A 24,401-nucleotide genomic window follows, 5' to 3' on the forward strand; every position below is an offset into this window, starting at 1 on the left:
TCAGGAATAAGTTAGAGGCTTTGAACACTAATGAATGAAGACCAGATAAGCTACGGGAAGATATCAAGAATATTGTTCATGAAGAATGTAAAAAAATCATTAAAAAGAAGGAAAAAGAAGACCAAAATAAATGTCAGAAGAGACTCTGAATATTGCTCTAGAGCGCTGAGAAGCCAAAGCAAAGGGGAAAAAAATCAGGAAGTTAAGGAGCTCAAAAGAAGATTTCAAATGGCTACTTGGGAAGACAAGGCAAACTATTATAATGAAACGTGCAAAGAGCTGGAGTTGGAGAATCAAAAGGGCCGAACCTGCTCAACATTTATTAAGCTGAAAGAACTGAAGAATAAATTCAAGACATGAGTTGCAATGCTTAAGGACGCAATGGGCAGAATACGGAATGATTTAGGAAGCCTTAAAAGAAGATAGAAAGAGTACACAAAGTCATTGTACCAAAAATAATTGGCTGGCATAGAAGAATTTCAAGAAACAACATATGATCAAGAGGCAATGGTGATGAAGGAAGAAGTTCAGGCTGATCTGAAGCACTTGGCAAAAAAATTAAAGCCCCGGGAATTGATGGAATACCAATTGATGTATTTTAGCAAACAGAAGCTGTCCTGCATGTGCTCACCAAGTTATGCCAAGAAATCTGGAGGAATCTGGAGGCCAGCTATGTCGCTGACTGGAAGAAATCCATATTTATTCTATTCCAAAAAAAAGGGTAACCCGATGGAGTGTGGAAATTATTGAACAGTATCACTAATATTACACACTAGCAAAATCCTGCTGAAGATTATCCAGAAACTACTTGAACAGTACACTGACAGAGAACTACCAGAAATATAAGCTGGGTTTAGAAGAGGTCGTGACACTAAGGATATTATTGCCAGTGTCGGATGGATGTTGGTAGAGAGCAGAGTACCGGAAGAATGTCCACCTGTGTTTCATTGACTATGCAAAGGCATTTGACTGTGTCGATCACAATAATTGTGATTAACCTTGAGGAAAATGGGAATCTCAGAACACTTGATGGTGCTTATGTGAAACCTATACTTGGACCAAGAAACAGTCCTCAGAACAGAGGAAGAAAAAACTTCGATTCAAAATCAGGAAAGGAGTGTGTCAGGGATGCATCCTGTCCCTATACCTTTTCTTCTTTTCTTTTGTAAAAATTAATTTTAATGAACATTTACAGAGATTTTAGGTGTCCATTCATTCATTGTTGTACTTTTCTCCCTGCTCACCCCTCCCTGCAAGTTCGCTCCTCTCTTTGAAAAGTAAAAGAAAAATTCCTTCATTGGTATACAATCTACCCCCCTCCCACCCTGAGTACACTCCACTATGCAGCCTTAATTCTGGACTTTTGTGATAACCATAATACCCTATCATATATCACTTTTAAACTGTTCTCTCATTCATCTGTTTCAACGCAGTATACATAATTTATCCAATTTTTCTCAGTCTTATCGCAACCCTGATGTCAGTCCATTCTACAACAGTGGCACTCTGTAATATTTGTCTCTTTGTGGCTGAGATATTTCACTCAGCATAATGTCCTCCAGGGTCACCCATTTTGAATAATACTGCATGAGTTCCTTGTTTTTCAATGCAGCATAGAATTCCATTGTGTGAATATACCACAGCTTCTCTATCCATTGTTTGTTGGTGGGCACTTGGGTTGTTCTCAACTCCTTGCTATTGTGAACAAAGCCGCGATAAACATGGATGTGCACATACCTTTTCAATCTGTATGCAAAACAGATAGTTCAGGAAGCAGGGCTTTATGAGGAGGAGTGAGGCACAAAGATTTAAGGAAGACTCATTAACAATCTACGATATGCAGACGACACAACTGTACTTGCTGCAAAAGGTCAAGGACTTTAGTCTTCAATATGGTTTGAAGCTCAACATCAAGACAAAGATTCTCACCATTGGGCCAACTGGCAGCACCATTTTAGATGGAGAAGAGATTGAGATTGTTAGCAATTACAGCTTGCTCGGATCCACAATCAACACTACACTGGGAAAATCTGCTGTCATGGATCTCTCCAGAGTGCTGAAGAGCAACAATGTCAGTGTAGATACAAAGGTGCACCTAATTCACACTATGGTCTTCTCAATTGCTTGTTATGCGTCAGAGAGTTGGACAATGATTAAGGATATTAGAAGAATAGATCCCTTCGAGTTGTGGTGCTGGAGAAGAGTCTTCAATATACCATGGACCACCAAGAAAGCAAATTGAGGTCTGTCTTAGGGTGAAACCAAATCTCTCCTTGGAGGCAAGGATTTTGAAGTTGTCTCACATACTTTGGGCACGTGGCCAGGAGATATCAGTCTTTGGAGCAGGACATCATGCTCAGACGGGTAGACAGAAAGTACAGGAGAGGAAGATTTCTAATGAGATGGATTGATACAGTGACTGAGGCAATCAGGGTTGGTGTGTCAGAATTAGTGAGATTGGCTCAGGAAAGGGAAGGGTTCAGAGCTGCTATATATCATAGGTGGCTCAACGGCACGAAACAACAATAACATACTCTGACAGGTTTGGAAGCAGGAGTGGCATCCACTTCCTAAACAACATGCCTCCAGAAACTCTATGAACTTTGATAAATGTTGATAGTTGTAGAGGGGCTTCAAGCCTTTTGTTCATAGGCTCACTATGACTGGTGCTTGACTCAAAGGCAATCAACAACTATGTAAACCTTTTGTATGTGTGGGTTAGGTGGGGCAATAACGACAAACAAAAAAGAAATGTAAAGAAGTTTTAAAGTCAGAACCAAATGAAATTCCCATAACACAACACTACTCTTTCTACTTCCTCCCTGAATTTATCCTTTCCACTGGTCTTTTTTTCCTATGCTTTTCTGCCGTCTGTCTGAAATTCTGTCATCCTATTCACTGTCCAACTTTCAGGTACATACGAAGCAACTAAAAAGACCATGATTTGCATCTTTAAACTGTCATCACTGCTCTTCAGGACTTTGGAGAGGTCTCTGCTAGCAGATTTTCCCAATGTAGTATGTTTCTTGATCTCCTGACTGCTGATTCCAGGGGTGCTGAGTATGGACCCAAGTAAGATGAAATTTTTTACAATTTCAATCTTTTATCCATCTATCATTGGATCATTGGTCCAGTGGTGAGGATTTCGTTTTCTTGATGTCAAGATGTAATCCACTGAAAGCTACAGTCCTTGATTATATGCAGTAAAGACTCATTAATAATACCTGGTGACTGTAGGTAAATGCCAAAGTTAGCAGCAACAAAGAAATAACTCTAGTTGGCTAATATGGCCTAAGCGACAGAAATGAGGCTGGAGATCACATGACAGAATTTTGTATAACAAATTATTTTTTCATTGAAAATACCTTTAAAAAAAAAAAACACACCACATAAAACAGGGCTTCATCTCAGCAGAGATGAAATGAGATGCACCGAACTACAAATCTCACAGCCCTCAGGATTTTTAAGATCACACTAAAATTGGTGGTTCTCAACTGTTTTCTTGGGCAAACTGTGATACAATGCTGAGCAACTCCTCAGAAATCATCTATACTCCTTTCACAGGTATCACTGGTTGAGCTAACAAGGTAGTCAATGGCCAAGGATGACAGAAGAACTGATGCCTTTGAATAGACCACCAAGAAAATGAACAAGTCTGTCTGGGAGAGGGTGAAACCAATTTTCTCCTTGGAAGCTAGGATTTTGAAGCTCCTCCTCACATACTGTGGGCACGTGGCCAGGAGGGACTGATCCTTGGAGCAGGACATCATGCTTGGAAGCGTGGATAGACAGTTCAGGAGAGGAAGACATCAGATGAGATGGACTGATACAGTAACTGAGATAATGGGGGGTCAGTGTGTTGGAGTCAGTGAAATTGGCTCAGAACAGAGCAGGCTTCAAAGCTATTGTACATAGGGTCGCTATGAGTCGCAGGCGACTTGACAACACATAACAAAAACAATCACCTGCAGTACAGGGAAGTTCAAGATCGGGTCATGCTCACTGGCTGTCACATGGTTTGAGATAGGAGCTGCAAAAACTACAACAGCAAACTGGGATGGATCTATGAGTTTGCCACTAAAGACAGACAATGTTATAAGGAAGGATTTATGATCTAGGAACGTGCCTTAGTTTGAAAGAGTGAAGGTTTTGAGGAGCATGTACCCTCTGATAAATCTTGAAGAGAATGAGATAAATACCATCTTTTCCCAGGTCTCCTTCACTGAAAACAAAAATCTACTTAAATTGCCACCTTAGCATCAGAGTCGCATTCATGAACTGCGGAACAAGAGACTGTGAGAATCTAAGACAGAATTTTTCTTTCGTCTTCCTTTTATCCTCCTTCCCTTCTTTTTTTAAAATTTTCCATCCAGTAGCAGTGTGTAGAAAGAATAGTATGCAGATACCATTATTTTATTCTTTTTCCTGTCGTTACATCTTGAGGTAGAATAGTCTTACCTGCAGCTACATATTGGGCTAAGTGAAAGGGGAAAAATCTGGGCTATTGGGAGTGAAAAAACAGTGTGTTTGATGTGAATTTTAAAAGGAAAATTTGTCAAGAGCATGGTTTTTTAAAATTGGGGGCTTCATTTTAAAACCTTTTTTTAAAAAAACACCCGTTATTTCACCTGATTCGCAAGCTTCAGAAAAGAGATATGAATTTGTGGGCAGCACTAAAGGTCCAGTGCTAGGAGGGCTTGTGCTGGTCCTCATGCCATATTCTTGTTGGAGAGGAACCGCAGCACCAGAGCCCATTCTTACTGTCAGTCTTGACCCAAAGATGTTACCTTTCCTAATTATTTGTCACCACCTCCTTGGTGTTGACTGGAAAGTTTTTCTTTTTTTAAAAAAAAATTTATTATTATTAATTTTAATAGACATCTACAGAGGTTTTGGATTTCCACTCATTCATTGCTGCGTTTTTCTTGAGTGGAACAAAGCTTCTTGGTTGTCTCTTTTCCACCATGTAACTTAAGCATACTAATATAAAGTGATGGTTGGTGGAAAAAACCCAAACCATACACAAGACCAAAACATTCATGGACCTCATCTTTTGGGACTACACAGGAATCAGACTGACTAAATCTATGGAGAAATATGATGGGGAAGCTCAAAATTAGCAGTCAAAACATGGCCAGGAGCTGACTGTGAACAGACCATCAGTTATTCATGTGCAAGTTCAAACTGAAGCTGAAGAAATGAAAAGTTCACAAAAATCAATACAGAACCTTGAGCATATCCCAACTTAATTTAAAACTATCTCAAGAAAGTAAAGAAGACTCAACACACTTAATGAAGAAGATAAAAAAGTTATAGCCTTCAATATGTACATCTCAAAATCAAGAAAACAAATCATTCTCACAGGACCAACAGGCAACATTATGATAGATGGATAAAAAAACTGCAGTTGTCAATTATTTCATTTTACTTGGCTACACAATCAACATCCATGCTAGCAGCAGTCAAGAAATGAAAAGTCATGTTGCATGGGCAAATCTGCTGTCAATGATCTCTTTAAGTGCTAAAGAGCAAAGATAAAATTTTAAAACTAAGGAGTGCTGTTAACAATTTCAGCTTGCTATGCTCCATAATCAATACTCTTGGTACCAGCAGTCAGAAAATCAAAAGATGAATTGCACTGGGGGAAGTCTGCTGTCAGGGACTTCTCCAAAGTGCTAAAGAGTATTAATATCAATCTAGGGACAAAGGTGCATCCAATCCAGGTGGCAGTCTTCACAATTACTTGCTATGTATCACAGAACTGGACAATGACCATGGATGACAGAAGAAGAATGAATGGCTGTGAGTTGTGGTGCTGGAGAAGAATATTGAACATACCATGGGCTGCCAAGAAAACAATCAGGTCTGTCTTGGAGTGGATGAAACCAAGTTTCTCCTTGTAAGCAAAGATTTTGAAGCTATGTCTCACATACTTTGGTCACATGGCCAGGAAGGACAAGTCCTTGGAGAAGGGTATCATGCTTGGAAGAGTGGAGGGGCAGCGCAGGAGAGGAAGACTCTGGATGAGATAGATTGACATAGTAACTGAGGTAACACAGGTAGGTGTGTCAGTCAGTGAGACTGGCTCAGGATATGTTAGGTTTCATAGCTATTGTACATAGGGTCACTCTGAATAGTAGGCAACTTTATGGCACATAACAACAACAACAAAAGTAAGATGTGCCTGATCCAAGCTATGTTCTTTTCAATGCATCTGAAAGTTGGACAATGAATAAGGAATCTGGCAGAAGAAGAATCAATGCTTTTTCAACTGTAATGCTGGTAAAGAGCATTGTGTACAGGTAGCCTAATGGCAAGAATGTGCACTGCAATCCCAAAAGCACTCAGTTTGAGGCCACCAGCTGCTCCTAGGGAGAAGGAAGGGTAATCTCCTCCCACGCAATTAACTGCCTCTGAAAAACTGCCCAGAGAGTCAGCTATGGGTTGGTTCTGACTCTGCAGTACATAACAACAATATAAAGAACAAACAAATGTGTCTTGCCAGGGTGCTCCTTAGAAGTAAGGATGGATTATGCATACTGAATGGAAACAGATGAGGGAGAGAACAGTTTAAAAGTGATATATGAGAGCATAGTATGATTATCACAGGAATCCAGAATTAAGGTTGCATAGTGGAGTGCATCTGGGGGAGAGAGGGGCAGGGTTGGGGTCGGGAGGATTGTATACCAACGAAGAAGTCTATCTTTTGCTTTTCAAAGAGAGGAGCGAACTGAGGGGAGGGAAGTAAAGAAAAACATGAAACAATGAATGAATGAAAATCCAAAATCTCTGTAAATGTTCATTAAAATTAATAAAATAAAATTTTTTAAAAAGAAGTAAGGATGGCAAAACTTCATTTCACATTCTTTGGGCATATTATCAGAAGCAAAAAAGATAGGCTGGAAGAGAGGAAGACTTTCAAGGAAATGGACTGACAATGACTGTAAATGGACATTGTTAACCATCAAGCATGTCAGAGGTCATGAAGATGGTACAGGATAGGATTGTGGTCCAGAGGGTCCCTATAAGTGATACCTGGCAGAATGATACCCAACAACAAGAACAGCAACAATATTATACAGTGACCCATCACCAAAGATATAACAAACATATTCACTCCTCTTATAAAGAGTCTCTATGTTAGGTTCCCTGGGATTCCCTGAAGCAGTCTGTCAAAATTCCTGTCATTACCATGGATTCCTGTGGTCTTCTAATCATTTTGCTAAGGACTATGAGGAAATGTTGACAGATTAGAGTGTATAAAGGCCTGTATTATATAGGAAGACTCGGAATTAGAACTCAAATTTTCTAGTCCTTAGCTGTTCTGTCACCTTCATGAAGTCACAAACTTGCCATCACTCTTTGCCCATGTCACACCTATGTAACTTAACAACTAGTGGGCACCACTTTGATTAAAATTCAATTGTAATAGGTTTTCTATGTTGGGCAAATGGTTTCTATTAGAATGCTAGCCTAAAAGCTGGCAGTTGACAGCTATCCAGCAGCATGGACAAAAGTTCTGGTGCTTCTATCCAAAAATATCCTATGAAACAGTTCTACTTCATAATACAGCCACTCTCTACTAATCAACATGGTTAGGCTTCACAAGCAATTTGTTTATCAGTGTGCATGAAAAGAAGGTGACCACATCAGATCACAAAATGAAAGATAATTACATTATCATATAACTGCCAAATTTGATTCCAAACTGCCAAACCATTAAGAACCATAGCCCACTCACACTGATAAATAACTTGTAACCCCCACAGCTAGTTTGATTCTGGCCTCTATCTCAGTGTTCATTATCACCAGACAAACAATGTTAACACACAAAATAGTCAGGTAATGAGATAACTGATAAATGTAGTAGAAGTATATGGAATCACTACGAATCTGAATTAATGCAATAGGTTTGAACTGTTGTTGGTTTTTTAAAAAGTCACCTGTGATTCTGGTTTTTCACTAAAGAACTACATTTACATTTTTTCTATTTTGACTCCAAAATCATTTACAGATGGTTTCTCATTGAAATGTAACAAAATGATACTCCAATAAACATTCTCAGAGAACAATGAAGGAGACAATCCCAAAGAACTTAACTCAAACACCATTCTAAATGTAGAAGTAAAAAGAACTGAAAGGTACCGAATATTTAAAATGTGCAAAGTATTACTCCAGAGTAATGCATTTGCATTAAGTTAACCTTCTCAACTATCAAATCTTCTGTTTATAGAATCTTAGCAATACATAATGTAATAACATGGAAAGCTAGGATATGAGTCCAAGTAGTCTGACATTAGACTCTCAAGACTGAGTAAGAGACCCTTCTGTATGGAGTTAACCCTGACACCCCCCTCGGATGTAGGCACAGACATGCTAGTGTGTAAGGGGCTGTGACTTTACCAGAATTACTGTGCCAGGTCTCAATACCAGGCTACAAAGGTCATGACCGTCTCTCAAACTCATGGAAAAGCTTTGCTTCACAAAGCTTTATAAGCTAAAAGCTTCAATGAGGGCAAGAAAGGGGAGTTCTAATCTAACTAGATATTAAACTCTAAATGAACTTCGCATGAATCAAACACCAGAGTTTACCGATAAACTAACTGAAATGGAAATATGGTCACTATTTTATTCACAATCACACACTAGTGGCAATGCTGAAGTAAAGCCTTAAGGACTTTCATCCCAATTTCCACAAAACAAATTACAGAGTGAAGACAAGCCTGATCCTATAATCATAAACTGAGTCAGTCACCCTGGGTTGTTAGAGGTTCAGTCCTCTCATTAATTAAAAGAGTGATTCTAAATTGCTTCACTTTGATGAATTTCAAATGTCAAAGAGTAGCAGTAGGAAATTCTCAGGCAGAGAACAGAAACATGTAAGAGAAAGAGACCACCGTTCAGCATCAAAACAAAAAGGAAGCAAAAATAAAAAGGAAACAATAACATAAACTGAAACCTCTTTTTCAGAAATTCATTTGACAAGTATGTAGATTAAACCCAGAACAGCCTTAAAATATCTAAGAAGTGCTGTGTTAGTGTTCAGCCTGGCTTGAAAAGTCCCAAACTATGGGACAACCAGAAAACATTACCACAGCCAAAGAGTACATATTCCCTGATTTTATCTATGACAATGTTCCACTCTGTTGACATCCTTCTTCATTGACATTTTTTTCCATTCAATGACCTTTCTCATTCATTGCTGCACTCTAGTGACCTCAGTTTCATTTCATTAATTAAGAACAGATGACACACTGTCCGTTTCCCTGAACCCTTTAAAAACTATGTGTGGCCTCACCAGAAACTAAGTTTTGAAATATGTCTAAAATATCCCTCTTCCTTTTTGGTAGGCTCTCTCAAAAACTGGCTCCACATAAGAAGAATAGCCCAACTCAATTATGCAAATTATAGAATAATTTTATCTGTCTTTGTCCTAACTCTATTGTCTCAGACTCAAGGCAACATTAAAGAAGACAGAACATTAGCTCATTATTGCTTGCTTACTGTGAAAAGCAGTGCTGAAAAACTGATCACGCTTTTTCAGAAAAGTTTAAAAAACATTTTTTATGGTGCCCTAGGATTTTTGACTCACTGTCTAATCTTACTATGATTCTCCTACTCCTTGAATTTAGGTTTGTTATGAAAATGCAGGAAATAGCAAATGGTATCATTTATATGCACTTCACTAACACAAGTGGTTTGAATCCATCAGTGGTGCTAAGCCAGAAAAATGGACAATCTTCTCCCCAGTGATTGACAGGACAATCTTCTCCCCAGCAACTGATGGCTTCTGAAAACCCTGAAGAGTCAGCTATGACTCAGTTCTAATTTATTTGTCAGCAATTAATTATTATTAGCAGATAATCTGAATCTAAGAGCAACTGTATCAGTTAAGATTTTTGTAAGAGGAAGATACACATGCAGACTTAACTGGCTAAAAAAGAAAAGGAGTTGGGAAGACAGGTGAGACCCCTACAGAATTTGTGTGAAAAGGCAGGTAGATTTACTGTGCTAAAATTCATGTTTCTACTTCTTTTATTTTTATTATTTTTTATTTTATTATTTTTTCTGTGTGTGTGCGCGCGTGTGTGTGTACTGTCAAATTAGATCTGAATGGTACAGGAGAAGATTGGCCCTCCTTCTCCAGCAGAGCATCTGGTCGATTTGAACTCCTCTGGGACTGCAGTGCAAAGTTTCTACTTCTTAAGTCTTCTACAATCCAATAAAAGAAAGCATGTTTATACATAAAAACATTTATCACTCTGAAAAAGAATCCTTATCTTTTTAGTCAAACTACAGACAGATGCCAATTCCATTCATTACTTTAATAATGACTCTTCCCAAGGAGAGGTACAAAACTTTTCCACTTAAAATTTAGATCATATAGATACCAAATAATTACAGATTTATCAACTGACAAATACTGCCAGGATGACAGAATTAGGAATTAGAAAAACAGAACGTAAGACAATTCTCCTCTCCTCACCCACTTTGTGAATAGATTTCCATAGCAATCTACAGAAAGAGTGTATGGAAAATATCGCCCCCCCCAAAAAAACCTCTTCTCATTGCCATCAAGTCAGAAGTTGATTCATAGCTGACCCTCCCGTGGGTTTTTACAGGCTGTAAGTTGCATAGGAGGAGACTGCCCAACTTTGTTCAGAGCGCCTCTCCTAGACAGTAATGTGCAAATTCAGGTTTTCAAAACTAAATCACATGCACACAGTTTATCAGTTTCACACATTTAATAAAATCCGTTTTTTAAAAACTGTTCTCATGGAGTTTAAACCTTTTATAAAATAGAAACTTTCCTTTTTTTTACATGCAACCTCTACATTATAGATTATGATTATAGAATACACAGTAAATACAGGAATTAAGGTGATCTAGTGGGTCAGTGGCTGAAGTGTTCGGCTGTTAACTAAGAGGTTGGCTGTATGAATTCACCAGCCACAGATGTGGCAGTGTGTTTCAGCAAAGATTTATAGTCTTGGAAATTCTGGGGAAATTCTACCCTGTCATACAGGGTAAACTGTAATCTACACAAGAGCATTTGTTCAGTTAGGTACAGGTTTGGTTTACACTTATACCTGTAAAGAATAGTTCTCTCCACACTGAGAAGAAAATTGGTTGTTTCATTCCTGTACATGGAAACAATCTAAATTTTTTAAAAATCTAGAAAGATATCTTTTATATTAAGTATTTTAATTTCTCTTGGAAATAAGTAAGCTGCAGAAGGTAAAGGACTTCAATATGGATTGAAGCTCACTATCAAGACGACAAAGATTCTCACCACTAGGCCAAACGGTAGCACTATGATAGATGGTAAAGAGATTGATGTTGTTACCAATTTCAGCTTGGTAGGCTCCACAATCTGGCTCTTGGAACAAGCAGTCAGGAAATCAAAAGACAAATTGCATTAAGGAAATCTGCTTTCAGGGACCTCTCCAGAGTGCTGAAGAGCAACGATGTCGGTGTAGATACAAAGGTGCATCTAAGCTAGACATGGCCTTTGCAATTACTTGCTATGCATCAAAGAGCTGGACAGTGACTGTGGATGACAGAAAAAGAGTCAATGTCTTCTAGTTGTGGTACTGGAAAAGAGTACTTAACATACCTTGGACTGCCAAGGGAACTAACAAAGTCTGTCTTAGAGAGAGTGAAACCAAGTTTCTCCTTGGAGGCAAGGATTCTGAAGCTCCATCTTACACACTTAGGGCATGTGGCCAGGAGGGACCAGTCCTTGGAGAAGGACACCATGCTTGGAAGGGTGGAGGGGCAGCACAAGAGAGGAAGACCCTAGATGAAACCATACTGACATAGTAACTGGGGCAATGGTGGTAGGTGTGTTGGAGTCAGTGAGATAGGATAGGGTTCAGAGTCAGTGAGGATAGGGTAGGGTTCGGAGCTATTGTACTATACAGCTATGTACTACTGCTATGAGTTGCAGGTGACTCAGTGGCATGTAACAACAACAAACATACTTTTGTCTGAACAAGGTTATAGCAGAGATGAAGAAGAAAACAGGTCTTTTTCTTTGGAGACTTTAGGTTTAGCGAGCTGGCAAATAGCCTACATCACATAAAGCTTGTCTTATAAATGTCAACTAAAAATGTTCACCCTATATAAAACAATTTTATTACTTGGCATAATCAGGAAGTGGGAAATTCTATCTAATTTAATTTTAGGATTAACACAATGATTGGATACACAAATGAATTAAGAATTTTCAAAGAATTAGCATAAAGATTGCAAAATACTAAAATAATGTAACTTGTAATTTAATTTCTTTGGATTCTTTATGCCTTATTATATTATTTATAATTCAATTATCTTCTTACTCCTCAGGCTAACATTATCTAAATCAATTTAACTTGGAAAACCCAGAAATACTATTTTTAAAAAAGAGTTCTCTAAAGATGTAGGGTGACAGCTATTTTTACTATTCTTTCCACCTGGCAATACAGAACCATACTCAGAAATTTCTCTTTTTAAAACATACATACAAATACAATTAGGAGTCTTATGAAATGTCCTCAAAAACCCCAAAGATTGTTCTAAAGAATTCAATAAAAACAATCATCAAAAGGGATATAACCAGAATCTATCAGTTGAATGAATCAAACGAATCATATTGGCGAATAGGTAGCCGGATTCACAGAGACAACCCTGTCTGGTTCATTTGTTTGGGTTTTTTTACTGTTGTTGTGTACCATCAAGTTGGAGTGGCTTTAAAATAAGATGATAATTGCCAAGTAAACAGTACCCTAGGGTATGCAAAAGAAAGACTGAGCTTCCATCAATATGGAAAGAAGTTATAAAAGAGATTTCATTTGCTCATATTCACCAGGAAAACAAACAAACAAACCACCAAGTTTTTAAAGTAAAATGCTTCAAATTCCAGTTTAATATATTCAACCCACTTTGGCCATTATCCCTTGAAAGACATATTGACATTTTAAAACACATTCAAAGTCAAAATCTCCTCTTTCCTTCAGCTTCATTGTCCATGCTCCCTGAATGGCATCTTCTGGGTCTTCTCAACATTTCATTGATCCACCAACACAAGAATTTTTCTTGTATATTGTCTCTTCCATCTGTCCTAGACTTTGCACATTCTTGCCACCACCCTCTTCCAATACCTTTGCATAGTAACAGTTTTCTCAGATCCATTTGTCTTTTTTTCCAACCCCTTTCCGCTCTTCTGACAGATTAAGCATCCTGAAACGGTTTTTATGTCATTCTCTGTATCCAAATACCCACAGAATAAAATTCCAAGTTGTTCATTGCAGAGTGTCCTTAAGTCCCAACTTTTGGTGACCCTGTACACAACTGAACAGGACACTCCGCAGGCTTTTTTCCTGCTCAACATCATAGCAGCACATAAGCCTCCAGTGCCAGAGGGGTGGTGGCTGTGCACTGGCCAGCAACTGAAGCCAGGTATTTATCATGGAAGGCAAGAATTTTGTCACTGAATCACCAATGCTTCTCAAAATTTTTTTTTCTTGTTTTTTCTTCGTCACATTTCAAAGTTTTTAGTCAGAAATTAAAGATCTACCCCAATCCAATCTTAACCTACTGTTCAGTCAAATCTCCCCTTTCATCGTACTGGTACCTTGGCAAACTGGTCTTATTGTCTTACAAATTTGTGTGTTCCAATCTCTGGGCCTTTGCCACTTGCATCTTTCTGAAACATTTTATATTTCCTTATAAACCACAGGCAAACAGAAGAGACACCTCTCCTACTACAGTGTATTCTAAAAGGATTTGACCTTGGCCAACAAAATACAGTATGCACCAAAAGTTTCTAAGAACTTACACACACACACACACACCCCCAGAAATAAATGTTTCAGAATATTGTACATTCACTCTTTAGTGTGGGAGATGTTCTCTCATCATATATACTCTCATTCTGCATTAAAAAAAAAATCTCAAAATTTCCCTGATTAACATGCCCAGACATACTCTTGTCAACTTAGAACTTCTCTGATATGCCAATCCTTTGGCGGCATGCATCTACCACTGCCCTGGTATCTTCATGTGCATGTGCTGTGGCAGGTTTTAACACACTATGTATAAACACACTATGAACTGTTCCTTGTGGATAAGAATTATATCTTATTTCTTTGTAATTCCCGCAGCATTTAGTATAGTACCTGGCACATAATTAGAATTTGATAAATGTCTACTGAATCCTTCCTTATTAAAATGAATGGTGTTAATAGATATGTCTTATATATTTTTAGAGTTCAAAAGGATTTCCTGAACCTATTCAAAGCCAAAAGCTAAGCTGTTATTGGTGGGGGCAGAGGGCTGCTTCCTATTCAGAGCCCACAATGTCCCAGAAGATTTTCGGTGTAAGAGGGGAGGCACAGGGCCAGAAAAACATTTTTCTGCTACTAAAAGAGGAAAGGTTAGAATTGGCAAACACTGTCTAGTCATCCAAGAGCAACAGTAAATTCTCACTGTGTTTCTGACATATCCAGGGAACTTTAAATGCGAGAAGGGCGCACTGGTGGCATAGTCTGTAGCAAGCTGTACTGCTAAACCAAAGGCTGAATGCTGCATGTCTCCAGCAGTTTAAATTCACCAGAAGCTCCAAGGGAGAAAGACGTGCAATTCCTTCCCATTTCAATTTACAGTCTCAGAAAGTGGATGGAGAGTTGCTGTAAATCAGAACATCAACGGCAGTGAGTGAATAAATGAGTGACATGAGAGGAAAAGAAAAAAACTTCTCTGATGTCTAGAGAGTTCAGTAATATCTTCACAGCTCATGGACATGTCTTAGGAAACCAATTAGACACCAAACCCTGTGAGGATGAAGTGACTGGTGGATCTGACTATAGTGATCATCACAGGGCACAAGGAAATCAGATTATCAATCAAAGAGCAACTTTGAGTCAGGAGGAAAAAATCCAACTCTGGTTCCTGGGGAATGAAGAATCAGATATGACTCATTTGTAAGCTGCGCATTAATCATCACACAGCTCATTTCTCAAGTCCTTCTACGTGATGCTTGGCACTTTATGCTCTGTTCTGTAGCTGGCTCTCCCACAAGATCACCTTTGTACAATCCACTCTATCAACAGTGCCCCTTTTTGGCCATGGAGACTTCATGGAGCAGTGAGTATGAAGACACTATTCTACAGGCAACTATATCACAATAAAGGCCACCAGAATGCACATTTAAAAAAAAAAAAAAAAAAAAAAACACCCCAAACACAAAAAACACCACAACCCACTTAAGGAGAACCTACTTTGAGATGGACATCAATTAATGGGGATACACAGTAATAAAAGAGAGGCCTCATCTGCAAAGAGTTGAAATTTTACTGAGACAAACTTCAGCCAAGTAATTAATTGTAGTAGGTGGTCAAAGAAGAGAAGGGTGCATAACAGAGTAACAGAGTAAATTCACCTGGCTTGAAAGCTACAAGTGGCTTAACAACTACACTGACATTTAGCAGAAGACATCCAAGGAAGAAGAAGGGACCCTATGGCAGAAGACAAAGTCCTCTGAAGGTCAAGAAAGCAAGAAATTGTTGATTTAGAGGAACTTAGATAAGGCCAGAAGTGCTGAAACAAACAAAAAAACTGAAGACTCACAGAGGGAACAAATAAAGTTAGAGAGGTGTACAGGAGCCAGTCACCGCAGAGCCTTCTGAATCAGTTAAGAGGATAGGAATTTATTCTAAGAGCAGTGATACATTTGAAACCAAGAGTGATATGATCTGAATTACATTAAAAATATAACTGTGGCTACAGTGTGAGCAATGTATTGGAGGGTAGCAAAAGAGATGATGTAAGAAGGTCAGTTACGAAGCTGCTGAGCCTAGCTAATAGGAGACAAGTGCAGACATATCAAATCTGAGAGAACAACCTGGTGGTCTAGGAATGGCAAGGGTTGAAGCCAAATCTCCAAGAGTTCACAAAGCTACCACACGAAAGCACAAGTTTATCTTTCCTGTTTAAAGGATCTGCATAATTTGAACTAATATCCTCTCAAATCCTATTTCCTTTTCCAAATATTCTTACATTCTCTCTCTCTTGCTTTTCAATGCCTCCTCTTAAAATCCACGTTTATTCCCTGCGTTCTTATTCACGTTTCTTCCCATTAGAATGCCAAAGACTGTCCTAATGCAAATTTTACCCCCCTTTGAATTTCTGTAATTAAGTCTTCTCCAAATTCTCCAGACTACACTGAATCATCTCTTATCACACTATCACACATGCTTTTGTTTCACTACTCTAGGCAAGTAGCCTCAAAGTTCTTATGGGCAAGGCCAGCCCAACCACAGAAGTATCCATTACACACTGAAGAACTGACTAAAAAAGCTGAGGAATTCACCTGGTGCTGGCATTTCTCCAAACAACAATTAAGACCACTGGAATTCACATTTGCTGTTTAAAAAAAAAACAAAAACAAACACAGCCCAAACCTCAAACCACAGATGACATGACTGGGGCAAAAGAAGACTAATGTCACCACTGTCATCTATTGTGCAAACTGTCAGGATGAAGAACTGAGAAACCAACTTTAGTCTGGTCAATTTTTTAAATGACATTACCTCAGGCAATATATCTTAGCCACTGGGATATAGGAAGTGACTAAACCCGCTTACCACATTGGGATGTAGCAACTGGAGAAAAGATGATCCAATTTGGAAAACCTCACACCAACTAAGGCTCAGGAGGCAAGCCAGCAAATACATGGCAACCAGTGGGCAAAACAGAACCTATTTTTAGTTTGTTTTCAGTGACTGCAGCTTTTTAGACACAAGAACAGCCAATGTGCCTGAAGAACTAGAGTACTTTCACAGAAATCCATTAGCTTTCATCGCTATTACCAACTATTACAGAATTTTTAAATAGGATGACTATGGGGAGCAAAAACAGCAACCATGAACATCAAGGTTCTACTATATTTATTTTTTAATAAAATTTTTATTTTATAGTTTGATTACAAAGTTTGTATGCACAGTTTTTTACACTGGATCTTTCCCATTTCCTTTATCCACCCCTCCCTCTACCCATCAAATTGTGCAAACCGATGACTACCCCCTTGCCCATCCTCACCCCTTTGCTCCTACTCTCACCCCCTTGGATCTTCATACACATTTTACTGGTTATCTTTCTATTTCTACAATAATGGTCTTAGGGGACTGAGTTAGTTCCCTTAGCATAATGCTCTCAAGTCCCTCCCAAGTTAGATAGTGATTTTCAAAATCATTACTCCTGTGTGCTGCAAAGTATTTGATCATGTGAACATACCACAGATTTGCAATCCATTCGATTGTGGTTGGACTTCTGGGCTGTTCCCATGTTCTTGCAATGGTGAATATGCTGTTATCACCACTGGTATAGAAATCTCCATTTGTGCCTCAGTTTTAATGTTCTTGCAGTAAATTCTAAGCAGTGGAATAGTTGGGTCATATGGAATTTCTATGGTCAGCTTTCTGGGGAAACACTAAAATGCCTTCCAGAGTGGTTGTACCATTTTATAATCCCATCAACAGTGTCTAAGAGTTTCTACCTCACCACACCCTCTCCATTATTTATTGCTTGCTATCCTGTTAAACTTTGCCACTGCTACTAGGGTGAGACATATCTCACTGTAGTTTTTATTTGCATCTCTTACTGCCATTGATTTTAAGCATTTCTTCATGGGTCTATTGGCATCCGAATTTCATCCTTTGTGAAAAGTCATTCCATGTCTTTTGTCCATGGTGTAATGGACATGAGTGATTCCGTTATGCTGGAACCACACACTTGTTACACAGAACCACTGACTGCATCTAGAAACTATGACAATAGCCAAGTCCATTTTCATTCTTTCACAGCTTTTACTACACTAGTAAATCTGTGAAATAAAATGTTGTTAGCTTTAACTACAGCAAACATTGTTTTAAGCTGCACTTAATTGAGCTTAGAGAGGAGATGCTCATAAAATCACTCAGGTAAAGCTCCTAGTGCATCCATTTACCATGAAGGCCACCAGAGCTCCCTAGAACATGATATATACTTAATAAATGCTACCATAATCATTATCTAGAGTATACTTTAGCAAAGGCTAAAGTTGCTGTTATGTGCCATCGAGTGGCCTGTGACTCATAGCGATCTTATGTACACTAGCTCTGGACCCTGCCCTATCCAGACACAATCTCACTGTCTCCAACATACCTAATCCCAATGCTCCAGCCACTAAGTCAATTTATTTTATCCTGGGTTTTCCTTACCTGCGCTACCCTTCCAAGCATGATTTCCCTCTCCAAAGACTGGCCCCTCCTGGCCAAGTGCCCAAAGTAGGTGAGGTACAGCTTCAAAATTCTTACCTCCACAGAGCAGCTTGGTTTAACCCTCTCCAGGACAGACCTGTTGCTTCTCCTGGTAGTCCATGGTATGTTTAATACTCTTCTCCAGCAACACAACTCAAAAGCATCAATCCTCCTTCTATCATCCTTAATTATTGTCCAGCTCTCTGATGCATAGCAAGTAATTGCAAAGACCATGACCTGGATCAGGTGTACCTTAGTCTCTAGAATGACACTGTTGCTCTTCAGTATTCTAGAGAGGTCCCTGACAGCAGACTTTCCCAATGCAATTTGACTTTTGATTTCCTGACTGCTCATCCCAAAAGTATTGATTGTGGCATTAAGCAAACTGAAGTTATCAACAATCTCAATCTCTTCTCTATTTATCATGAAGCTGCCAGTAGGCCCAATGGTGAGAATCTTTGTTTTCTTGATGTTGAGCTTGAATCCATAATGAATACTATATATGACTTCCTGCAACAAACACCTCATGGCCTCTTCAGTTTGAGCATGCAAGGCTGTGTCATCTGCATAATGTAGGCTGTTACTTGATGACTACCACTTCTAGGTAAAATAATTTAATGCTTTTCATTTTTATACATTATATTTTTTATACAGAAACTATAACACCCAGTAGTTAAGTGGTTAACCAAAGGATCAGTGGTTCATACCCACCAACAACAGGAGTGAGATGTGATAGTCAGCTTCCATAAACATTATAGCCTTAAAACTCCTGCAAAAAGATTACAGTCCTTTGTCCTATAAGGTGAGTTGGAAGTGACTAGAGAGCTATGTAGTTGTTGTTGTTGTTGTTATGTGCCATAAAGTTGGAACCAACTCATAGCTGACCCTCCAGTGGGTTTTCAGAGGCAGTCAATTTTACAGGAGTTGAATGCCCATCTCTCTACTGTGGAGCAGCTGTTGGATTCAAATCATGTGCCTTTGGATTGACCTGTGAAGCTCCTTACCACTAGGCCACCAGAGTTCCCTATGATGGTTATGGATTTATATTTTTATTTCATTTCATAAAACACGATATAAGATTCTGACTCTGATAACCACAAAGAGGATGAGAAAAAGCTACCACAAAAAGAGCCTTTCTGAATAAGTCTACTCTAAAATGGGCATCCCTGGCTCCCAATTCAGCCTTCTGATGAAATTCCAGAAGACTATAGAATAACTTGCAAGCCTTGGGCTAAGTATTCCAGGTAGAACAGTGAGAACTTGTAAGAGCCATTCAACTGTTATTTTCCTAATTTGTAAGTGAAAGAACTGAACTCTGTGATTCTTTTGTGGTTCATTGCTGTTGGGCTATCCTGTGGCTCATCACAGCACAGAAATAAGTGCTGTAGAATTAATCAGCTATTGTAGAATTTTTTTTTCCTTTCACTCAGAACTAAAATAAGGAGATTAAATAAATAATAAAATAGTATTTTTTTTTAATTTGCTGGCAATAGTGACAAAAAATCACTGTAAAGACAGGAGAAATAAAAGACCAAGATGGATGTCAAAGAGACTCTGAGTTTCGTACTACAATGCCAAGAAGCCAAAGCAAAGGGAAGAAATCAAGAAGTTAAGGAGCTGAAGTTTTCAAAAAGCACCATGGGAAGACACAGTATTATAATGAAATGTGTAAGAAGCTGGAGTCAGGATGAGCTTGCTCAGCATTTCTTAAGCTGAAGAAACTGAAAAACAAATTCAAACCTTGAGTTGCAATACTTTAGGATGCTGTGGGCAGAATGCTGAATGACCTAGGAAGCATCAAAAGAAGATGGAAAGAGTACACAGAGCCGCTATAAAAAAAATTGGTAGACACCGAAGAATTTCATGAAACAACATATGATCAAGAGCCTATGATGATGAAGGAAGAAGTTCAAGCTGCTCTGAAGGAACTGGCAAAAAAACAGGAATTGGTGGAATACCAAGTGGCATATTTCAACACAGATGCTCCTCCCCTGGACACACTCACTAGGTTATGCCAAGAAATCTGAAGGATGACTACCAGGACAACTGACTGGAAGACAGATCTATTTATTCCCACTGACTGGAAGATAGATCTATCTATTCCCATTCCAAAAAATGGTGACCCAACAGAGTATGGACATTATCGAATAATATCACATGCAAGCAAGATCATGCTGAAGATAATCCAGAAACAACTGGAACAAGTACATCAGCAGAGAACTGCCAAATGTGCAGGCTGGGTTTAGAAGAGGTCTTGTCACTAGGGACATCATAGTCCACGTTAGCTGGATCTTGGTTGAAAGCAGACAGTACCAAAGGAATGTCTATCTGTGTTTCATTGAATGTGCAAAGGTATTTGTGTGAATCACAACAACTTGTAGTTAACCTTGAGAATGCAAAACCTATACTTGCACCAGCCAGCAGTAGTCAGAACAGAGCAAAGAAACACGGCATGGTTAAGGATTAGGAACGGTATGCATTGGGTATGCATCCTATCTCCATACGTTTTCAATCTATATGTACAACAGATCATTAGGGAACCTGGACTTTATGAGGAGGAATGTGCATCAGGATGGGAGGAAGATTCATCAACACACCTGTATTACACACATGACGCACTCCTGCTTGTTCAAGCTGACGAAGACATGAGACATTTGTTACAGAAGATCAAGGACTGTAGTGTTCAACATGGATTCAAACTCAACATCAAGAAAACAAAGATTCTCACCAGTGGGCCTACCAGTAGCTTCATGATAGAAGGAGAAGAGATTGAGATTGTTGATAATTTCAGCTTACTTGATTCCACAATCAACATGGCACCAGCAGTCAGAAAATCAAAAGACAACTTTCACTGGGAAAGTGTGCTGTCAGGGACCTCTCTAGAGTACTGAAGAGCAACAGTGTCAGTCTGGAGTCTAAGGTGCACCTGATTCAGGTCATGGTCCTTGCAATTACTTGCTATGCATCAGAGAGCTAGACAATAACGAAGGAAGACAGAAGAAGGATGGGTGTCTTTGAGTTACAGTGCTAGAAAAGAGTGTTGAACATACTGCGGACTACCAGGAGAAGCACCAGGTCTGTCCTGGAGAGGGTGAAACCAAGCTGCTCCCTGGAGGTAAGAATTTTGAAGCACTGATTCACATACTTTGGGCACATGGCCAGTGAAACCAGTTCTTGGAGTGAGACGTCATGCTTGGAAGGGTAGAGGGACAGTGCAGGAGTGGAAAGATCCAGGATGAGATAGATTTGAGAGCAATGAGATGAGGACTGTTGGAGACCATGAGATTGGCACAGAGATAGGGCAGGGTCCTGTACGCAGGGTTGCCATGAGTTGTAGGTGACTTGATGTCACATAACAACTTTTATTTCTATAAAATTAATTCATTTATTCTCTTTTCTGTAAAGAGGCACAAAACAGAATTCCAAATTCACTTCCAATCTGTCGTTCATATATAATAGACAAGGATAAGAGGACAAGAAGGATGAAATGATATACAGAGAATAAATAAACACCAAGAAAGACATTTATTTTTTAAAAAAAATAACTAGTTCTGGCAAGCTCTGGTGACCTAGTGGCAAGAAGCTACACCGCAATCTCAGAGGTGTACAGTTCAAATCCGCCAGATGCTCTGCTGAAGGAGGGACAATCTCCTCCCGTATCAGTCCAATTTGACGGTACACACATAAAATAAATAAATAAATAAATAAAAAATAACTAGTTCTTTAACTGAGCTTCTCCAGTGGTTCTTTCTGCAGATGTAATCTATCTGATTCCTATGTATACCATCAGGTGAGATCCATGTATGTAACCTGTGCTTATATCTCTTTAAAATCGTATTTGCACTGATTAAGTCATTGTGCAAAATTTATTCTCTCTCCAGCTCCATTTCTGTCACCGAGACCACGTTTTCCAACTACTGAATCTTCTCTGTTCCCAACTTTTGCATTCTAGTCACCCATTATTATCAATGCATCTTGATTGTATGTTCACTCAATCTCCGACTATAAAAGTTGGTAAAAATCATCTATTTCCTCTTCCTTGGCTCTGGCTGTTGGTACATATATCTGAATGATAGTGGTATTCACTGGACTTCCTTGTATGTGTATGGATATTATCCTGTCACTCACAATACTGTACTTCAAGATGGATCTAGAAATGACTTTCTTAACTATGAAAGCAACTCCATTTTTCCTCACCTTTTCATCTCCAGAGTAATATATCATATGACCATCTGACTCAAAATGCCCCATGCCAGTCCATCTCATCTCCCCAATGCCTAGTATGTCCATATTTATGCATTCCATTTCTTCCTTAACAACATCTAATTTTCCTACATTCATGGTTCTCACATTCCATGTCCCAATCACTAGTATCTGCTTACAACTGTTCCTCTTCCTTTGTATTTCCATACTTGAAAACTCAACCTCAGTTGCCCTTTCTGTTAATCTACATGTGTTCTGTTGTACATAGGATTTTCAGAGGCCTGCTATTTCCGAAGTGGATGGCCAATCCCTCTTCCTAGTCTGTCTTAACCTGAATGTTCAGGTTTAGAGAAGTATCAGACAGACCAGCATTTTACAGAAAAACTGAAAGATATATCCCTTATTGTAGAGTTAACCATTATCAGTGTATTACTGTTGTCCCTGCTTTTGGTACATATGTCTTTACCCACTTATTTCCCTGCTCCACCATCCACCAGGATTCCGATCCACCTCTACCCACTCCCCTCAACATCTATCAACCATTGCCAGCCCTTAATCTGATAGCTTATATCTGAAGCTCCCTTGGCTCCTGTGAACAACAGTTCTTTAAAGTTAAGAAGACCAGAAGAGTTTATCAATAATCAATATTAACAATTGACTATTCTATTTTCTAATTCACAATGGCAATAACTTAAACTAAGCTCACTGCCATCAAGTCAACTCCCGCTTATTCTGCCCAAACCTATTGGACAGAGCAGAACGGCTCCACTGGGTTTCCAAGGCTGAAAACCTTGGACTGTTAATGTTTCTTCTGAAGAGGAGCTGGTGGGTTTGAACCATTAGGTCAGCAACCAAGTATTTAAATACTGCACCATCAGGGCTCTGCATAATCAGAATAAATTGTATGTGTATGTTTCAAGAATCCCAGTATAGAGATTTTTTTAATCCACTTTCTAATTTAGACCTTACAACTGAGCAGGAAGTATCACCCCATTTTAGACTTGGAAAAACCTAATACAATTGAGGTTAAGTAACTTACCCAAAGTCCTAAAACCAGTATATAAGGCAAAAACACAGGGTTCTAGTTTGACTCCTATTCCATTTTTCTTCTGACCTTAACCCAGTGACTCCCTCAATGCAAACACTTAGACAACCAAAGGAGCAGGTGTGCGGATGGTCTAGGTCAACTGCTTGCCCCTGCAACCTTCTTATGCTAAGAGGGCATTCTTTGTCACTTAACTCTAGCTATTTTCCCCTAATGTTCTCTCTTCTATTATTGCAGTCAAGCATTTAGTTGCTAATCAGAATGTGTGAGTGGTCTGAACATCCCCTAGCTCTAAACACAACAATTCTTTGCATAAGAAAGACCTAACAACCAGCTTTTTAACTCAAGAGGTGGTCCGCCTAGCCCCTAGGTAGTTGCTCTGCTAACCCAAAGGCTGTGCTTCTCAGGTGGTTTGTTTAAAACCTACATGCAAACTAATCTACATATCAAGTATTTATTTAAAATTAAGAAGTGCTAGGCCTTGAGGGGAACACAGACGTGGACTTGAAGAAGAGAATTCAAAAGGGGAGTTAAAGTCAACAAATTAAACGATTCTATGACTGTTCAAGAAGGGATAGGAAGGAAGGATGAATGAATGGAGATGGTAAACAAGTAGCAATTAGCATGATGAATTTATAGAGTGGGAATAGCAATGAAAGAAATGTGTGAAACGTTGGATGCAGAACAAATTTGTGTAAACTCTCACCCAAATAATAGTTGTTGTTATTGTTATGTGCCTTTGACTCATAGCGACCCTATGCACAACAGCCCTAAATCCTGCTCTATCCTGCGTGCCAACCGCACTGCCTCTGACACACCCATCCCTATTACCCCAATCACCCAATCAATCCATCTCATAGAGGGTCTTCCCCTCC

At 39.0% G+C, this 24,401-nt stretch overlaps 1 protein-coding gene across 1 annotated transcript in view; it reads right to left on the bottom strand.

The window, feature by feature from the left end:
* DUSP16 (dual specificity phosphatase 16) overlaps positions 1 to 24,401 on the bottom strand; it is a 121,911-nt gene that overhangs the window by 31,017 nt on the left and 66,493 nt on the right. The window lies entirely within an intron of this gene.

The sequence above is a fragment of the Elephantulus edwardii genome, unplaced genomic scaffold (assembly GCF_000299155.1).
Source record: "Elephantulus edwardii isolate Elephantulus edwardi_28Jun2011 unplaced genomic scaffold, EleEdw1.0 scaffold00067, whole genome shotgun sequence".
In the NCBI taxonomy this organism is placed as follows: Eukaryota; Metazoa; Chordata; class Mammalia; order Macroscelidea; family Macroscelididae; genus Elephantulus; species Elephantulus edwardii.